We start from the raw sequence: 6,518 nt of genomic DNA, 5'->3' as shown, positions 1-6,518 counted from the left end.
TAAAGTATTTTTCTGAGGTCTGTCTTATCAGGTAAATTACTGTACACAGTGTATTCATTAATTTTCATTTTCATGTAGTAAAGGCTCTATGCCTTCATAAACGACGTACTTTTCCTTTGTTTAAGGGTATTTGGGCAGTTTATTCTCTGTTATATTCTCAAGTAAACAATACATACAAGTACAGTTCAGTATTTTCTGAGGAAACACTCATACTTATTTTTTTAACCCCATTCCCGATAACCCGGCATTTTCACCAACTCAGCCACCCTTCGGTCCACATTAGGCCGAGTTTTCGAGGCTCTACTGTAATTGTTATACATTACAAGTATTAATTTTGCACAAATAATTATAATTCTGTATCATCAAAAAAATTTTCTAATACAGAACTATATCAAAATGTACAAAATCAAATTTGGTGGTGTTATGTTTACTATAATGGTAAAAACACCTAAAATTGATTAAATTTTCTGTTACTGATTTTCTTGTGGATTTTTAAAGAATTAAAAGCTATTGGCTTTTTTTCTCAGTAACACATCACACAAGAAGCATTTGCTGATATAGGTTTTATTGGAGGAGATGCATTTTGGGTCTTAATGACCCCTCTTAAGTCCTTATACTTTACAAAAGGAAGATGGATAAGGATTACATCATACATAGAAAAAAAATTTTTTGTTTAAAATTATTGTAACTTACATGGTTGATTATTGGTTACAAATTGACATTAACATGAAAGAAAATATTGAGTGATTGACTGGGTAGAATCTGTTTACAAGGGTTTCTGTATAAGGTAAAATAAAGGGGGATAAGTAAAACAGTTATAAAGTAAATAAAGTTTAAGATGGTTATGTTATAAAATGACATAGATTCTTCTATCCATCTATAGGTAATAACATACGAGGTGGGTTGTGTTTAAAATACCAATTTAATGTTACATAAGGTAGAGGCAGGCAGAGTTTGGATCGTCCTTAAGTTCACAGTTGCACTTGCAGAATACAGTTGTATCTATATGGGAAGGCAGAATAACTTCACTAGATGGGGCAAGATGGAATTACTTGTGGATACTACTTGTTAAGAAGGAGTAACCAATTATCAACTATGTAAGTTACAATATTTTTNACTTGTCTATCGTAGGCAAAGGAGTATAACTCACCAATGTTGTCTAAAGGTAACTGATGTTGCTGTTCCAATTTATCTAATCGTGAACATACTTTAGAAAAGTCAGTTTCCAATTTCCTTACCGAGGTCAATGTTGACTAGTTGGCCATTTCCAAATTGGCGAGCCTATCTTCGATACACTTCAACTGCATTATTGCTGCATTTAAAGTAGTCTCCAAATAGAATACGTGAATCTCCCCGGTATTCTTTTAAAAAAGAAACCAGGTTTTTACAGTGAACACGGGAATTAAACGACAGATCTGGTGCCAACCTAAATTTAATCAGTCTTTCCCTGCCCTCTTATTGCCGTAAGGTTAACAATTCTTCTTTATCTGAGTCCGGAGGAGATTGCCTCTTAAAATAATGTTCTAACTTTGGATATTTTACACCCGGATCACTCGGTGAACGATGACGTTTAGTTCCCTTCCGTTCTTCTTGGGTTTGCTTTAACACTTCTGGAGGAGTACGTGAGAACATTTCCAAAAAAATAGAACTAATGATGCAGAATAACACAATTGAGCAAAAAAAAAAAACACACTAACTTAGGTAGCAAATAAATAAAAAACTCGGTAATTTACAATAAAAAAAAGTGTTAATGAAATCTCCGACACAAAAAGTCACCAGCAGCCGAGGTTAGTCAACAGTGCCTCCTCATGCATTTAAATTTTAAATCAACCGATTTTAGATTGTCACACGTACCCTTCATGCAATTTCATGTACCCCCAATTGGGAACCATGGCATTAGAGTAACCCTAAAAGCTTTTGTCACAAACATTATTTTACATCATTCAACACCTGTTCAACTTCTCACTGACAGAGCTCCAAACTTAATTTCAAAGATGTTTAAGGAAGTCTGTGATCTTCTGCATATAAAGAGATTACTCACCACTGCTTATCACCCAGCATGCAACAGAGAGTTGTCGAATGTTTTAACAAGACCCTCATTGATATTCTCTTTCACTATGTTCCAAAGATCAGAGAGACTGAGATGAATGGATCCTATAAGCATTGTTCACTTATAATACATCAGTTCATGCTTCTACTGACAAAAGTCCATTTTTCCTCCTATATGGAAAATTTCCAACTTATCCTTTTGATTTGGTTATGTGTCCCATGACTGTTTCTTATGATTTACAAGAAATTTTTCCATCCAAACTAAAACAAAGACCAACACATATGCATCAAACCATTCAAATTTTTGCCTAACGAGTGGCCAAAGCAAGACAAATAAGAGGTCATAGACAACAAAAATCACTTCATTACTGGGTAGGAGATAGAGTTTTTCTAAAGGAAGTTGTAGTTCCATGGGGAACAAACAAAAAATTAGCATCCCGATGGTAAGGACCCCATAGAATAATTGAAGTATTAAATCCAGTGAACTTTTACCTTAAAAATATTAAAACCGAGGAAAATATGAGTATGTGAGCATAGAATAAAACCCCCTATTGCAAGATGGAATTTGATATTAATGATAATAAACCCAATGGAAATACACTTATTTCTGGATGACGACTCAACAGACAAAATGCGCCGACATACAAATCAAGTAGGACAAGAGGATAATTACATAGATCCCTGGGATAAATTTATCTTAACATTGATGCCTTATTTACAAATAATGTAATGGGCTCCATTATAGAGAGAGACAACTCATTGTCTGAATCCACTTCAGAGTCTGACTCAGACCATGAATGGCAGGAGATAACACCTCCATAGGCACTTAGAAGTCAAGGTCCAGTCCCAGAACAGCCTTGGATTATGCCTCTTTCACGACAAAGTCGCATCCCTAGATTCATTTCACCTGTGATGAGCAGATCTTCTCCTTAAAATAATTTATATATTGATTGAGGAAGACACTAGTCTAGGTTTTGTTGTTTTCTTTTCTTTCCTTTTTTGATAAATTTTTGTTCAAGCTTTACCTGATCTTTTTCAACATTTGTTCTTTGAAGGATTCTTTTATTTGAGGTTTTACTTGTTTCAACAGGTTTGATTTTTTGAAAAAGAAAGGATTGTTTTACAAATACCTGAGGTTTCCCCTTTGAGTTAATAATAATTTGGGAAGAATTTTTGTTTGATTTTTCCCAATTTTGTGATCATTTTTATATTTGTCTAGTTAAGAGAGTACAACTCAGTTATTTTTGCTTGATGATTTTTAACTTTTCTTCTACACTAATGCAGACTGGAATCGATGGACGACTGATTATGTATAACAAATTACACCAGTTTTTGCAAAATCCAAACCTTTGGAATGAATTTTTGAATTAATAATGTGAGAAGGAATACTAATTTCTTCAGTACTTGAAGTGATTGGGTTTTAGTCAAATTTTGACAGGAATATAGATCTTGTTCTTGTAGGTATCCTGGGACTTTTGTCCAGTTCTAGTTTTTGTACTTGAGAGATACTTTCCTTTCTGTCAATTTACTTGGGCCTTTGGAATGAAGTGAAAAAGAAAAAAAAAACAAACAATATAACCTTTTTTTTTTTTTGAAATTAACCTCATGGTCATTTTGCACGTGTTTATCTAACCCATTATATGCCTTGGATCATTATGGACATTTAGATTGATTACCTAACATTTCCAGATGGATACCCCCAGTAATGCCAATCAAGGAGAGGTTGCTCAGATCAGAAATGAAAAAACAAAGGAAATTGAATTGGCATTGTCAGCAACTGTCTATCACATGATGAAAGACCAAAAGCAAGAGGTCACCCTAGAGCAGGGGTCAGCAGTTTGTCAAGTGAGAAGAGCCAAATTGTCAGGAAAACGGGATAACAAAAGTACCAGAGAGCCGCATATTAATTTAAATGTGCGAAATATGACACGACAGGGGCGTCTCTAGTGGACGTTTTTGGCATAATGTTACAAGGATGGACGGACACGCATTCAATGTGTTATATATATAGATATTCTTCAAATGCTACCACTCTTATGCGACACATATTGATCAACGCGAGTGTGGTCATGTGCGGATGGCGTACGAGTCGAAGTTTGTTCAGCAGCTCTATCTCAAACTCAAGTTATAAGGCTGCAGTGAAATGAGGTGAGGTAAAATTGGAGTTTATGTCTGAAGAGCCGCAAATGTCTATGCAAAGAGCTGCTAATTCCGACCCCTGCCCTAAAGGGAAAGAAAAAAACCCCTCACTATGGCAATTGCTCCCTTGGAATACAAATTTTCAAGGGTGATCCATGAACAATTAGAAGCAGAACAAGCAAATGTTCACCTCACCTCCCTAAGAAATGAGACTTTGTCTTCTGTCAAGAGGATCGTGGATCTAGACAGTTCCTTTTTACCAAATCTGATGGGGATTCAGAGACTTTGAAATCTATACCGTCATGGTATAATCCTGAAACTCGTTGAGTTTTTGCCCTGGTTCTTACAAATAGAGTCCATAATGACTTTGGTTAGAAATGTTCTGCATGAAATTTTTGATTATATAAATTAAATTAAAATTGTTCATTGAAAATAAAATAACAATGTATTATTTGTGTTGAAAAAGAGTCAATTTATTCTGAAACTGTGTCTTCTTTTAATTATTCTTTACTTCACAACTAGGTGTATAGGTAGATACTGGGCATCTTTAACATCATTCTTTATTCAGGAATATCTTACACACTGATATGTGTTTCGGGCATATGCCCTCTCCTGTCGGCTTTTTTCTTTAAGAACATTTAGTAAAGAGGGCTAACTAATATACATCCTTTTTTTTTAAAGTACATATATTAGTTAGCCCTCTTTACTAAATGTCTTAAAGAAAAAAGCCAACAGGAGAGGGGAGTATGCCCAAAACACATGGTGTGTAAGATATTCCTGAATAAAGAATGATGTTAAAGATGCTCAGTGTCTACCTATCCACCCAGTTGTGAAGTAAAGAATAATGAAAAAGAGTCATTAATCATGGCCTGTATTTTTGTTTTTTGTATAATCATATTTTTTCTCAAAGTCAATAAAAAAAGATACTATACCTTCTGCTTGATTTCTCTATGGAAAATGCATCTGTTCATTTTGTTATTAATACAAATACATCATTCAGTATGCTGTGTGTTTTCTTTTTACTTTTGATGCATTTTACGTTTAATAAATTCTGTTTTCCGGAGGCAAATTGTTGTATGAAAGTTAGACCCTATTTTATTACTGTCAGACTGAGTATTTAATATCAAAAAATTTAAAAAATATTATCAGCATTATTATATAGAATATATACATCATATTTTATATTTTATAATACTCTAAATGTCACGTATTCAAAAACAAATATAATCGAAACTTGCACAATTTATTACTAGTATTGAATAAGCAAAAGTTTGAATTTAAAAAAAATATATAATTAAACTTTTTAAAATAGTCATAAAATATATGTACTAAATATCATAGATGAACAAAAAATTATTATATGTAGCATTAAATGTAATTTAATAGAGTTTTGTTAATTAAATTAATTACCAATTAAAATGTTCTTATTTGATTAATAAATTATTATTTATAGGGTATAGACAAAACTGGACCTGGCTATATTTACTTCTGATACAAATTAAAAGTGCACAAGAATATACATAATCAGTAGTGGGTTATTCAATGGCATAGTCACCATCAAATCCCCACTACTGACTACCTATACTCTTATGCACTTTTAGCTAATTCACAGCAGAAACAAGATATGGTTTATTATGTAAATATTATGATTGTCTACACCCTGTATATTTATATGAAGAACTTTGAAATAATTTGTTAATTAAATTCAAGCAGGAAGATACTGCAATTGATTTCTGCAAAATAATCTAAATTCAACAAATATTTTTCAGTTAAAGAAAAAATTAAATTTTCAATTTTAATATAGAAATGTTTTTGTGTCTTTAATTATAAAATTATTTTTTTTTCAATTGCACTATTACTTCAAAAATTTTTGTTTGTTTGTAACTGTTTTGAAATGAGAGAGCATATTATGATGAAGTAGAATAAGTAATATGAACTAAATAATTTATTATTTATTTATTCTGTTTTAAAGCAAATGCATGATTTCTGTTGAAATGACAAAATATGATTTATGTTAATTTAATTATATATTAAAAAACTCAAGTAAAATGATATAATAATGGCATATTTAATGGAAATAAGCACACAAATTACATATTCCTAAGAATGATGACATTCTGACTTAAGAAATCCCTGAATAAAATTTAATTGACAAAAATCACAACTAAACGTAGTTTGAATGACAAATCAAATAATCAAAGATAATGATCATTTATTTATGTACACATGGACAAATTAAAACACCATATGATTAGAGCTGCACCATAAGGGTTATATATTGAAGCTAATCTTTCAATATAATATTTACATAAGTTTTGAAGCATCTATTA

The sequence above is a fragment of the Centruroides sculpturatus genome, unplaced genomic scaffold, assembly GCF_000671375.1.
Source record: "Centruroides sculpturatus isolate CEXI.00-Female unplaced genomic scaffold, Cexi_2.0 scaffold310, whole genome shotgun sequence".
NCBI lineage: Eukaryota > Metazoa > Arthropoda > Arachnida > Scorpiones > Buthidae > Centruroides > Centruroides sculpturatus.
This window is presented reverse-complemented; position numbering follows the sequence as displayed.